This window comes from Lepidochelys olivacea, assembly GCF_965140295.1.
Source record: "Lepidochelys olivacea isolate rLepOli2 genome assembly, chromosome: 1".
Lineage (NCBI taxonomy): Eukaryota > Metazoa > Chordata > Testudines > Cheloniidae > Lepidochelys > Lepidochelys olivacea.
In genome coordinates this window covers 167,364,678-167,379,234 of record NC_140411.1, presented here as the reverse complement: position 1 = coordinate 167,379,234, position 14,557 = coordinate 167,364,678, and the positions used below count along the sequence as shown (strand labels likewise).

The 14,557-nt window shown below is 42.5% G+C and overlaps 1 protein-coding gene across 2 annotated transcripts in view; it reads right to left on the bottom strand.

Annotated features, from left to right (window-relative positions):
* The window catches only part of EPCIP (exosomal polycystin 1 interacting protein), a 32,438-nt gene extending 19,873 nt beyond the window's left edge, over nt 1-12,565 (bottom strand). Inside the window, exon 1 of one of the 2 annotated variants that reach the window (XM_084616886.1) lies at nt 12,415-12,565. The gene's annotated coding sequence lies outside the window, so the exon portion shown is untranslated. Of the gene's footprint in view, nt 1-5,023; nt 5,072-12,414 lie in introns of those variants that run through there. The other variant, XM_084616887.1, reaches the window with a different exon arrangement.
* Between the last annotated feature and the right edge of the window lie 1,992 nt (nt 12,566-14,557).

Below are 14,557 nucleotides of genomic sequence, written 5' to 3'. Positions count from 1 at the left end.
GAGGAGAGAGAGCCAGGCTGAGCGCTGCACACAAACCTCCAAACCCAGCCTCTGCTCTCAGTGGCCCCTTCACATGCATACACATACTCCAAGGCACAACATGGGGTAGAAACTTCGCCAACATCCAGCTGTGGAGGGGGAAAGAGAGAAAGAGATGGGGACAGGGCTCCTCTCAGCCACTCCTCGGTGCCAATAGCCAGTCTCTCCCACTGAGAGCAACACCTGGGGCAGGAGCTGCCCCAGTTCCTGAGGGTGGAGAAGAGAGAAAGTCAGGCCAGGCTGGGTTTTCCCCTGAGTATCCCCTGGACTCAGCACCCGGACCAAGCAACCCATCCTCCCATCTGTAAAGAGAGCCTTTTTCCTTGCTAACTAATGTTGTTAGCCATGTAGCTCAGGTAGTGGCAGTCTGTGCTACAGTATTGAAAGTCTGTGGGTCCAACCCTTCTGATGACTCATGAGCGGGCAGGGGGACTGTTACAGATGCACACAGTAGCATCTGTTTGTTCTTTTTTCTTAAACAAAAAAATCACACACCCCCCTCTACGATTCCCCCCTTCCCCAAAACCTAGGAAACTATGTTACAACAAACTACATTAAAATATGTTATTAATGTTGCAAAGCTCATGCAAACTTCATTCTGGCCTCTTGTGTGTGCATTATGATACAATCATTCAGCACACAGATGGGCTACAAGAAGGCAGGCCTGACGTCAGGGCACTCTATTTACAAGGGGGTTTTTTGTATTTAAAAACCAACTACTTCTTCCTCCACCACAATTTAGAAGTGCAATTTTTTATATATTTTATATCATTTCTCATTGTTACTTGTGAGATGCTAGTAATATTCATATTCCTTTCTGTTTTTGCCTCTATTCTATTGCAAGTTATAAGAAATGACTTGTGGGTATGGTTTTGAAACCTAACCACCTCTCCACTACTCAAAAAATTAGTACATATGAATGAACTTTGCAAACTATTAAACAAGACAAACAGTGCAGGCTACATATTTGGCTGACTAACTGAGAATGTGAAGATGGGCAGGATTTGTTCCCTTATCTTTACATTTGTGTCATTTCCTTCAATTATACATTAAAACTGAAAAACGTCTAGCACAAGAGGCAGCTGACCCAGTAGAGAAGTTTGTAAATTCAGAAACTTTCAAGGTTATTATTAAGGTCAGTGCACGAATTAGATTACTGAGTGGTATGCAGGTGACCCAGTAGTTATCAGTCCAAGAAGACTGAAAAACTAGATTTTGAGAGAATAAATAAATGACATTTCTGATATAAGAAAGCTGAACAAGAAACAGAGTGTATGTTCATCTGTCTAAGATCAGAATCATGGTCAACCATCCTGCTGAAGGATGTCTCATGCTAATAGAACTTGTGATGTACTGGGTATCACATAAAATAAACAAATACAATTCTCTTTCAGATTTTATAAACCAATGTTATAATAGAGCCTAGTGAAAAGTATACTCAGAACACAGAATTGGGTCTCTGGGCCAGTATTTCCCCTGTTCCTAGAAATGTCTGCTGACAGGGCATAAAAGAAGATAAGAAAGAAACAGAGAACCAGTTACTGTGTTGGATTTAGCTTGTTTCTATTTTGAAGAGTCTTGCCCCAGATGACAGGTTTCAGAGTAGCAGCCGTGTTAGTCTGATGAAGTGAGCTGTAGCTCATGAAAGCTTATGCTCGAATAAATTTGTTAGTCTCTAAGGTGCCACAAGTACTCCTTTTCTTTTTGCCCCAGATGCTGACTCACTGTTATTTCAGTTCAGATCGAATTCAATACATACTCACTGCTCAGGAGTGTATTGCTCGTTCCACACAACAACGTGAGGAAAGATATGACTCAGCACTTTCCCCCCCACAAAAACAAAAAACCTTTTGTAGTGATAATCAAGGTGGGCCATTTCCAGCAGCTGACAAGAACATCTGTCAACAGTGAGGAGTGGAGGGGGAAATAAACATGGGGAAATAGTTTTACCTGTGTAATGACCCATCCACTCCCAGTCTCTATTCAAGCCTAAGTTAATTGTATCCAGTTTGCAAATTAATTCCAATTCAGCAGTCTCTTGTTGGAGTCTGTTTTTGAAGTTCTTTTGTTGAAGAATTGCAACTTTGAGGTCTGTAATCGAGTGACCAAAGAGATTGAAGTGTTCTCCAACTGGTTTTTGTATGTTATAATTCTTGACATCTGATTTGTGTCCATTTATTCTTTTACGTAGAGACTGTCCAGTTTGACCAATGTACATGGCAGAGGGGCATTGCTGGCACATATCACATTGGTAGATGTGCAGGTGAACGAGCCTCTGATGGTGTGGCTGATGTGATTAGGCCCTATGATGGTGTCCCCTGAATAGATATGTGGACACAGTTGGTAACGGGCTTTGTTGCAAGGATAGGTTCCTGGCTCATTCACCTGCACATCTACCAATGTGATATATGCCATCATGTGCCAGCAATGCCCCTCTGCCATGTACATTGGTCAAACTGGACAGTTTCTATGTAAAAGAATAAATGGACACAAATCAAACGTCAAGAATTATAACATTCAAAAACCAGTTGGAGAACACTTCAATCTCTCTGGTCACTCGATTACAAACCTAAAAGTGGCAATACTTCAAGAAAAAAACTTCAAAGACAGACTCCAACAAGAGACTGCTGAATTGGAATTAATTTGCAAACTGGATACAATTAACTTAGGCTTGAATAGAGACTGGGAGTGGATGGATCATTACACCAAGTAAAACCATTTCCCCATGTTTATTACCCCCCACCCCCCACTGTTCCTCAGATGTTCTTGTCAACTGCTGGAAATGGATGACCTTGATTATCACTACAAAAGGTTCCCTGCCCCCCCCTCCCCCTCCCGCTCTCCTGCTGGTAATAGCTCACCTTAAGTGATCACTCTGGTTACAGTCTGTATGGTAACACCGATTGTTTCATGTTCTCTATGCATATAAATCTCCCCACTGTGTTTTCCACTGAATGCATCCGATGAAGTGAGCTGTAGCTCACAAAAGCTTATGCTCAAATAAATTTGTTAGTCTCTAAGGTGCCACAAGTACACCTTTTCTTTTCATCACTACATAATTTTCCTTTGGTTTTGTTGGCTTAAATCAAGCCATGCTATTTAAAAGGTTTTTTTTTTTAATTTCAAAAAAGAACTATCCCTCCCTCCCACACTAAAGATTGTCATTCACACAGGTATTGGGACTGACTCCACAGCAGCTTTATGCCAGATAGAGCAATATACATACATCAGGTAGACAGGGAGAATTATTAATTAGAACTCCATGCTTCTTCCAGAGTTCAGACAGAGCATGCAGAGAACCCTTCAGACACATGGACAGCAGAAGAGCCACATTTAGAGCTCTGAAAAGGCTCAAAAGGCACAGGCTGAGGATCACTGCTTTGTATTATATAAATATATCTTGCCAAGAAAAGTTATGAAGTTACTTACCTTCTCATATAGAAATCGCAAGACAGAAGCAGAAGAAGGGGGGAAAAGCAAACTTTTTAGCACTTGAATTAGCTAGCCTTAATGAGCAAAGAGCACTCCAGACTTGTGTTCATCTTTGTGTTTTTTTATTTTTATATTTAATACGGACTGTCTCTAGAAAAGAACACCTGGGATTTCCTTTAGACGGTTGTGTTTATATTCAAATTGTGACTACCTCATAGTTTTTGATGTGCATCTTTCTGGCCTTTGAAGAAACAAGAATGACATCCTCCTCTTCCCACTATACACAGCATAAAGATTACCTTAATATGTACATGAAAACCTATCAGATTTTCTGGACATAACTTTAGTCCTACTGTAACTCCGTGAAACTACATCTCCATGGACATCCTGAAAAGACTTATTCATGTGCTTAACATTAAGGACATGAGTAGCTTCATTGAATTCAAAGGGATTACAAATTATGTTCTTAATTATAAGAACACTAAAGCCAACCTGGCAGTGTAAGGAAACCTCAGAACACGTGTAATTTATATTTATACTGCATAATGGTGTAAGGGGCCTTACTGTAAACGAGAGTCAGGCCCTTTATAAGTCTTCAGATCAGATGAGATACCTGGCCTTACCATGCAGCCATGGTGGAATCCATGCTGTGGAGGCAGTAGAGTCCTGGGGTTGGCCCAGAATGTCCAGTTTACTGTAAGGGAATTTGTAGTGGGTTCACTGAGGAGGACGATGGCAGAATAGGACAAACATGAGGTTTATGAGGTTTTTTGTTTAGTCAGTTTATGTATGTATTTAGTTAGACTACAGATAAATATAGAAAACCCCCATCCCTAAGAGCCTCTGGTTCAATAACCTAATGATTAAAGCTGATGCTCTAAAGACTTTGATGCTACAGGTTCAAGACCACAGTATGATCTGCTATTATTGTTATTAAACTACAAATTATATTTACAATATCTTGCACTGGGGAAGTTAAGGCTGCTATCTCTAAGCAGAGCAGCCAAACAGTTGTAGCAGGAGTGCTGCTGGGTATAAGGACACAGACTTGTTCATAGGTTTTATAATCTTTCTTTTACACACAAACTATGTAAAACTGTAACCTTAAACTCAGATCCTGCAAACACTCATGCAAGTGCATAACTTTACTCATGTGAGTAGCCCCATGGACTCCAGTAGGACTATTCAAGCAAGTAAAAGTATGTGTGATTAAGTGTTTCCAGGATTGGGGCCTTAGATACCATAGAATGAGTATTCTTGTTCAGGCCTGGGTATGTGAAGGATGCAAATTAGCATTCTTTTGAAATAGCACGCTAGTGAATGCCACTGGTTCAGTCACTGATACTGTTAGTGTTTGGTTTAGTCAAGTATGTGGTATCATAGCAGCCTGTCACTCCCACTACATGTTTTTGTAGATATTGGAAGAAAACGTTTCAGAGACTTGGGGCTGTGATGTTTAAAATTAAGTGAGGCAAATTATCATAAAAAACAGACCCAACGGGAACAAGAAAGCATTATCCCCCAATAAGTGGGGATGATAATATTTACCTACCTCACAAGGGTGTTGTAAACTTCAGTTGGTTAGAGCAGGGATCAGCAACCTTTGGCACACGGCCTGCCAGGGTAAGCCCTCTGGCAGGCCAGGCCAGTTTGTTTACCTGCCGTATCCATAGGTTCGGCTGATTCCAGCTCCCACTGGCCGCGGTTCGCCACTCCAGGCCAATGGGGGCTGTGGGAAGTGGCGACCAGCACCTCCCTCGGCCCGTGCCACTTCCCGCAGCCCACATTGGCCTGGAGCGGCGAACCGTAGCCAATGGGAGCTGTGATCTGCCGAACCTGTGGATGTGGCAGGTAAACAAACCGGCCCGCCCGGCCTGCCAGGGGGCTTACCCTGGCGGGCCACATGCCAAAGTTTGCCGATCCCTGGGTTAGAGCAAGACTGTTCCCAGCTCTGCATAAGTCCACATGGGTAGAAGAAAGCACAAGAGACCTTCTCTCTCATGTCTGCACAGAGGCCAGGCACAGTTGCCTTCCGTAGTCTCCCTTAAGACTGTATAAGCCTAACAACCTAGGCAGAGTTAGTTCCCCCAAATAGTTCTGGAGCTAGTCCCACTTGGGTGTGTGTGGATGGAAGTGCACACTGCATCCTGTCAAAGGGTGACACTGGCTGTACCAGCCCAGTCATTCACCTTCGGCCTGCATCATGTGTAGGCATTTATACCAGTGCAAAGTGAGAACCAAGCGGTGTAAGATGCTACCAAATCAGATGACCGCATTTAACACACAATATGAATTGGTCTAATGGTTACACAAAGTGCCAGGCAATGGTGAATTGGACCCATTGTGTCTACAGAAGCACAATGGGCCTGATTTTCCATTCCACCAGAGTAACCTCACTGCAATCAATAGTGTAAATTTGGTGTAACAGTGGAAAATTAGGTCCATCATTCCAGCGCCTCCAGTAGGGTGTTGTGCCTCCAATCTGCCCTGTCAAATGTGTCCTTAATGTTTAAAAAAACACACACTTGGAGACCCTCAGATGGAAGGTACAAAAACAAAAGAAAACACAGAGCGCACACTCACACAAAAACCAAACCAAACCAGAACAACCACTACCATAGCAAAACAGCAGAATAAAAGAGGTGGTCAGAAATAAAGACATCCTTTAAAAACTGGAAGTCAAACCCTAAGGAGAAAAATAGAAAGGAGTATAAACTCCGGCAAGTCAAGTGTAAAAGTTTAATTAGGCAGGCCAAAAATGAATGCAAATGCGGCAGTGGCAGCAGGCCCCTGGGGCCCTTTTAAATTGCCGGGGCCCCTGGGCAATTGCACCCTTTGCTCACCCCCTATCGGAGGGCCTGCAGGTGTCAGTAGAGGAGGTTTGGGAACAAATTGATAGATTAAACAGTAATAAGTCACCAGGATCAGATGGTATCCACCCAAGAGTTGTGAAGGTATCCAAAAATAAAATTACAGAACTACTAATTGGGGTATGTAACCTATCGCTTAACTCAGCTTCTGTACCAGATGACTGGAGGATAGCTAACACGATGCCAATTTTTTAAAAAGACTCCAGAGGCATTTGTGGCAGTTACATGCCAGTAAGCCTAACTTCAGTACCAGGCAAATTGGTGGAAACTATGGTAAAGAACAGAATTATCAGACACATAGATGAACACCATTTATTGGGGAAGAGTCAACACGACTTTTGTAAAGGGAAAGCATGTCTCATCGATCTATTAGAATTCTTTGAAGGTGTCAACAAACGTGAACAAGCGTGATCCAGTGGATATAATCCACCTGGACTTTCAGAAAGCCTTTGACAAGGTCCCTCACCAAAGGCTCTTAAACAAAGTAAGCAGTCCTAGGATAAGACGGAAGGTTCTCTCATGGATTGCTAACTGGTTAAAAGATAGGAAACAAAGGATAGGACCAAAAGGTCAGTTTTCACAGTAGAGAGAGGTAAATAGCAAGATCCTCCAAGGATCTGCAGTGGGACCAGTGCTGTTCAACATATTCTTAAATGATCTGTAAAACGGGGTAAACAGTGAGATGGCAAAGTTAGCAGATGATAAAAAAACTACTCAAGATAGTTAGGTCCAAAGCAGACTGCGAAGAGTTACAAAGCGATCTCACTAAACTGGGTGATGAGGCAAGAAAATGGCAGACAGATTCAGTGTTGATAAATGCAAAGTAATGCACACTGGAAAAAATAATCCCAGTGTAAGAGGGATCTTGGAGGGCCAGGTGGCCTAGTTGTTGGAACACTTGAGTTCTGGCCTTTTGCTTCCCTGCTCGAGGTGTCTCAGTTTTTAAGGCCGTGGAGTAGGGGTACCTGGGCCCTCCTACTCCACCATGTCCCAGCCGAGGGCCCTGCATGAGTCCACCCTTGAATAGGGGACCTCCCAATAGGGAGTCTATGTCCACTGCCCTGGGCTACTTCCTACTGTTGTCCCTTCGGTTTGGGGTGTGGCCCCTATAGTCCAAGTCACTGTGGTGGCTTGTCTCTAGAAGTGCCCCCTTGTGGAATTTGGGTGGCATCCTGCTGCGGTCCCATGTTCCTCCAGGTGGGGCAGCCATAAGTTTGGCAGTGCTGGAACCCCACAAGGTCTCGATGCCTCAGTCACCCCGTTATTTCTTAGGCTGGGTACTTCTAAGTTCTTCGGCCAGGGAGATGATACTTATTTCCTTGTGACTGCCTTGGCTGGCAGGCTAGTAACCCTTCCCCTCAGGGAGGGAGGCAGCAAGCTCCTGCCTTTTCACCAGTCAGCCCCAAACTGAGCCAGACTCCCTCCTTTCCTCCTCCGCCCCTCCAGGCCTGGCATTGGCTGCAGGTATAACAGGGCAGAGCTAACTGGGCCCAAAGTCTCTCTTTCATCCCTTCCCTGCTGGTGGTGATCTCTCTGCTTCATCACATGCAACTATACATACAAAATGATGGGGTCTAAATTAGTTGGTATCTCTCAAGAAAGAGATCTTGGAGTCATCGTGCATAGTTTCTGAAAACATGGCTCAATGTGCAGTGACAGTCAAAAAAGATAACAATGTTAGGAATCATTAGGAAAAGGGTAGATAATAAGACAGTAAATATCATAGTACCACTATATAAATTTTTGGTACACCCACACCTTGAATACTGTGTGCAGATCCAGTCGCCCCATCTCAAAAAAAGTTAGATTAGAATTGGAAAAAGTACTGAGAAGGGCAAGAAAAATTATTAGTGGTATGGAACAGTTTACAGCTTCCATATGAGGAGAGATTAACAACACTGAGTCTGTTCATCTTAGAAAAGGGATGACTGAGGGGGGATATGATTGAGGTCCGTAAAATCATGAATGGTGTGGAGAAAATGAATAAGGAAGTGTTATTTACTTCTTCAAATAACACACGAACCAAACGTCACCCAATCAAATTAATAGGCCGAAGGTTTAAAACATACAGAAGGAAGTCCTTTTTCACACAATGCGCAGTCAACCTGTTGAACTCCTCAGGGGACATTGTGAAGACCAAAAGTAAAACTGGTTCAAAAAAGAATTAGATAAGTTCATGGAGTATAAGTCCCTCAATGGCCATTAGCCAAGATGGTCAGGGACGCAACCCCATGCTCTGGATGTCCCTAAACCTCTGAATGCTAGAAGTTGGGAGTGGATGACAGGGGATGGATCATTCAATAAATTGCCCTACTGTGTTCACTCCCTCTGAAGCATCTGGGTCCAGCCACTGTTGGAAGACTGGACTAGATAGACCATTGGTCTGATCCAGTATGGCCATTCTTATGAATATTACTCACTCACATGAGTAGGCTCATTGACTAAGACTATGTTTACACTACTGTGGTAAGTTGACCTACACTCTGTGTGATGTTGCATTCCATATGTTTATGGAAATATGCTTATGAGTGTGAATATAATGTAACTGGACTATGTTTTATGCAAAAGGTCTCTTGTAAGGTATCATTACAAAGCTTATAATCTACTGAGTGTGTTCATCCTATTTGTATGAATGTATCATCCTTGTATCTGAAGCTAGAAATATGAAGTATTACTCTGAAGTCCTATTGTAATTATACAAAGTGTGGGCCATTAATGGTGGCTTGGAATCTTGATGGCTCCCATCGACTAGGACAATTGGTTGTAAATGGCTCTGTTTACTTGCAAACCTTCCTGGGTATGTGCAGGCCAGGCCTGGAAGAATGAAGGCTGGGGTCTCACAGGACATGTGACCATGTCACATGATACTAGAATCCATCTTAAACCTGGTGCTTTTCCATTTAGAAGGAGGGGTGGGGACCCAGAGAGAGACAAAAGATTCCCGCCTTTGCCAAAGCTATAAAAGGGGGTGGAACAGAACAAAGGGGGTCCCAGTCATGTGAAATCCCCTGCAATTCACCGAAGATGCCTGCTGGAACTAACAAGGTCTGTACTAGGGGAAAGGATTGGGCCCAGACTAGGAAGGAGTCTAGTCTGTGAAAGAAGCTTATTGGAACATCTCTGAGGGTGAGATATTACCTGTATTCAGTTTCTTAATGTATTAGGCTTAGACCTGCGTGTTTTGTTTTATTTTGCTTGGTAACTTACTTTGTTCTGTCTGTTATTACTTGAAAGAATCCTACTTTTTATACTTCATAAAAATCACTTTTGTTTATTAGTAAACCCAAAGTAGTGATTAATACCTGGGGGAGCAAACAGCTGTTCATATCTCTCTATAAGTATTATAGAGGATGAACAATTTATGAGTTTACCCTGTATAAGCTTTATACAGAGTAAAATGGATTTATTTGGGGTTTGGATCCCATTGGGAACTGGGTGTCTGGGTGCTGGAGATAGGTAACCTGCAGAGCTGTTTTCACTTAAAGTCTGCAGCTTTGAGGGCGTGGACCAGACCTGGGTCTGTCTTGCAGCAGACTACCATTTCTGGCTCAACCAAACAGGGTTCTGGAGTCCCAGGCTGGCAGGGAAAATGGGCTCAGAGGTAATTTCAGCATGTCAGGTGACAGTCCCAAGGGAGTCTCTGTGACCGAACCCATCACATTATGTAATTCCAGCTACATGAATAACATAGCTGGAGTCGATGTACATTAGGTTGAGTTACTGCAGGGTCTACACCGTGGGGGGTCGAAGGGAGAAACTCTCCTGTCGTCTTACTTTACTCTTCTCATTGGGCGTAGAGTACAGGGATTGACCGGAGAGCGATCTGATGCCAATTTGGCGGGTCTTCACTAGACCCGCTAGATCGACCGCTGGTGGATTGATCTCAAAGCGTTGAGCCCAGCTACGGTGTAGACCTGCCCTAAGGATGTGTTAGGGCTGTATAATAAAATCCTCAGTTTGTCATAAAGAGAAATCTTAAAATACATGTATATAATTTATATCATGGAAAGATATTTGTCTTACTTTTAAATGATATATCAGCTATCAATTTCAGAACTTTCCAGACTTGCCTCTTATACAAAAATACTTTGTTCAGTCTTTCGGAAGAGAATACCTTACAAGTATGATGTACTTTACACTTATTCTGAATAGATATAAAATCAGTAGTTTTAGGATTCTGTGTTCCCAGTGGTTTAAAAGAATAAAGTATTACAAAAAAATGCATAGATGCATGAATGTGTGTCTATTTGTGTGAGTGCATGCATGTGCCAGTCTCCCACTGAATGATTCATTTAGTAAACACAATATATTGATAATCAAATGCTTGGTTATTCAATTGTACAATAGCCTAAATTTTCAAAAGTGACTAGTGATTTTGGGTGCTTCACGTTTTGGGTGCCCAATCTAAGACATTTTATATCATCTTGCATATGAGACATTTACAGCATCCTGTATACATGTGCATGAGTAACTTTACATATGACGGTAATGTGGTTGGTGGAAAAAATAAGGGAGGGTTGATATTCTGAGGGTAGGTGCTTCAGCACTTTTTGATATCAGGGCCCTTTAAGGTGTCTCAGGTTGGGTACCTAAAAGTTGAAACATCAAAATTACTAGTTTCTATTGGTTTCAGAGTAGCAGTCGTGTTAGTCTGTATCCGCAAAAAGAAAGGAGTATTTGTGGCACCTTAGAGACTAACAAATTTATTTGAGCATAAGCTTCGTGAGCTACAGCTCACTTCATTGGATGCATTCGATGAAGTGGGCTGTAGCTCACGAAAGCTTATGCTCAAATAAATTTGTTAGTCTCTAAGGTGCCACAAGTGCTGTTAGTTTCTATTGGTAATTTCTTTCATTTTTACTGGGTTTCATGAAGATGTTGACTACAGAACATATTGGGCTAATTCTAGCTTTTAAACAGCACAGTCATTTTATTACAGCAACAAAAAATTCCATCAATTCCTCCCCCCGCCCCCCCACACCACTTATATGTGTATGCAAGATCAGGTCCTAGGACAAGAAGCTTGCATGCAGTTAATTTTTATTTTTTTATGCCTTTTCTAACATGTCCTGGGCAGAGGTTAAGTTAATCAGGAAACATTTTCCAAGGCTGGAAAAAGTAATGGAGAATCTATTGACTAAAGAGATATAGTAATTGTAAAAAGTGTATTTTATTATTTTCTTTTCTTTGGGTCAAAGCCTATATTTAGAAAAGGGAAAGAAAGAAAGAAAAAGAAGATGAAAAACAGTAATGACCACTGATTAAGTTGACAGTGAAGTTATAAAGGAGAACCATATATAGTTCACACCATGTCTTCAACTGTTGTATTAACATTCCTATTTATACATTTTTGTCACTGATGCTAGGATTTCAGAGCCAAATAGCCGCAGAATGTTTATCTCATTTATTGTGTAATATATAACTAGCATAATTCTGAATTTACAACTTAAATCAAGGAACACAGTTCATCGGTGCTGCTTTCCTGATCCTCCTCTTTCACTCCTTTTCAAAAGGCAGCTTTATTCATAGAAAATTACACATGGTGGACCCAATCCTTACTCTTCTATTCTGGCATTACTCACACAAATATTCCCATTGACTTTAATGGAACTACTCTGAAGTGAGCTGTAGCCCACAGAAGCTTATGCTCTAATAAATTTGTTAGTCTCTAAGGTGCCACAAGTACTTCTGTTCTTTTTGTGTAAAGAAAGTGTTTGCAGGATTGGGCCAACTATTTCCATAGTAAAATCATTCCTCAGCATTATTACTTATAGAATTATTATTTGTTTACTTTACTATCTGTAGTGAGCCCAAAATGGACAGTTAACTTTACATGCACATAGAAGACAATCTTCCTGTCTTAAGGTGTTTGCTATCAATTCACTGTGAAAACAAAACCACAGTACAGTATTTGAAATACCAACTTTCAGTCTGAAGAGAGAGTTAATGGCAGGGTAATAATTGTGCTATAAGAGAAATTGCCTGTTGCAAAATGCACAAGATACTACATGCCGCTCCTTTAATCACAGCAGTGCATGTTTTTATAAAAGACGAAACAAAGACAAGTACTTACGTTTCTAGGTTTAGTCTGTGAGGCTGTTTACTGTATGGCTGTCTACTTTATAGACCTTATCTACCCACTGATGCTTTGCTCTTGTTTGACAGGCTGGTTAATCTACAAGGAAGGGTGGAACGTGTGCTCTTGCACTTGCTGTTCTTTTATGTTTTCTAGACGCCAACAGCTCAGGCTGTTTCTATGACAACCAGGAGAGCAGCCCAGGCCTACCAATTTCATGAATAACACAGCAGGATAAGTACCTGTCTTTATTAGCTCTGTCCCTACTTTTGATTGGTAGCATTATACTGATCTTGAAAGTGTGTCCCACACACAAGAAACGTGTCATACTATGGTTGTAATATATGAAAGCAAACACGGAGCCCTGAACTTTAATTGTGGCAGGTTAACAAAACAGACATTGTGCATCAGACATGCTCTCAGTGCACAAATAGTTTACATTTAAATATTTAGGACCAAGTTAAAAGTGCCCCAGAGCAGCTGCCCTGAAAGAATGGTGAGAAAGGGCTCCCTGAATCCTTCCCTGCCCCACGCAATCTGCTCATGCTGGGAGAGCAGCTCTGAGGGGAGTGCACACAATAGCTTTAGTATAGGTAGGGCACAGCTTCCAAGGGTGCTTCTCTAGCGCCACTGTGCTCAACCTGGGTGGAAATTCCATAAACTCCATCAGAATCCTTCTGCTGCTCTCTGCTGGCTTGGACTAGGCTTGGTTGGTTTAAAGTGGAAAGCCAGTAGCTCCAGGAAGGCTAGTACCCAAAACCCGTTGCTCCTTTCCAAAACCTATTTGGTCAACTGGAACTGGTCGGAACAAACTGCAGATTTTCAGATGGAATTTCCCCTAAGCTACTCAAGCATAATGCCTTCGTCAACCACTTCTCAGGTGCTGCAGCTGTTCCCACCCGACCTGGTGTTCCAAGTAGCAATACAGACCCATGTCACTTGGTCAGTGTCATTGTTATCCACATCAGACCCAAACCTGCGAACATATATTATCGAAATGTAGTGCTCATCACCTGGAGTTGTCCATGGGACTAGTAGCAAGGGTTTGAAGGACCATATATGTATCAGCAGAGATCACCGTCACAAGGATGAATAGTTAGAGGAATCCCCGTAAATCCTGGGACAACAGAGCAGAGGCAAAAGTTCTCTGGCAGGGCATTAGCATGGAATAAATAGCAGAGTGTGATGAGGCAAGGCCAGATGGCTATAGAAAAGTAGTGGGAGATAGATATATTAGCTCCCTACTAAACAAATCCCTGGTACCAGGATAAGTGAAATGGCAGCTGCTCTAGGTCAATTAAGACACCTAGGGCCAATTAAGAACTTTCCAGAAGGCAGGGAGAACGCTAGGTTGATTGGGACACCTGAAGCCAATCAGAGACTGGCTGAAACTAGTTAAAAGCCTCCCAGTTAGTCAGGTGGGGGTGGATGTCAGGAGCTGTGGGAGGAAGTTGCCCTGTTAGAGAGACTGAGCAGTACATGCTGTATCAGGCACAAGGAAGGAGACCCTGAGGTAAGGGTGAAGTGGAGCTTGAGGAAGTGGGAGCTGATGTGGGGAAGTAGCCCAGGGAATTGTATGTGTCATGTTTCTAAAAGGTCAGCTACCATAGCTGATACTATTAGGGTCCCTGGGCTGGAGCCTGGAGTAGAGGGTGGGCCTGGGCTCCACCCTTTGCCCCCCTGATTAATCACTGAGACTGGGAGACAACAGAGACTGTGCAAGGGAGGATAGCTTCTCCTCACTTCCCTCACTGGCTTATGATGACAATAGCTCAGTAGACTGTGACCCTTCTCCCTAGAGAAAGAAGGGTTATGTGGAGGGTCACAGTGAGCCTCTGAGGCTATCAAAATCTGCCAGGAAATGTGGGACCCATGGAGACAAGGACAGAGCTTTGTCATGAGGTATTAGGATCCAAGGGAGACGATTTAAAAATAAAGGGTCTAATCTTTCAATGCTTATTTGGGCAAAACTCTTTTGTAAATTATTTGGTGTGTTACCTGAGCAAGGTCAAGGGTATCTGAGTCCGTCTGGGACAGGTGTGGTACTGAGATCTCCATTTTGATCTGTATTGCCAATGGGAGTTGTGCAAGTAAAATGAATACAAATTAATAGAGATTCATACTGCAGAGAGGAGACCCA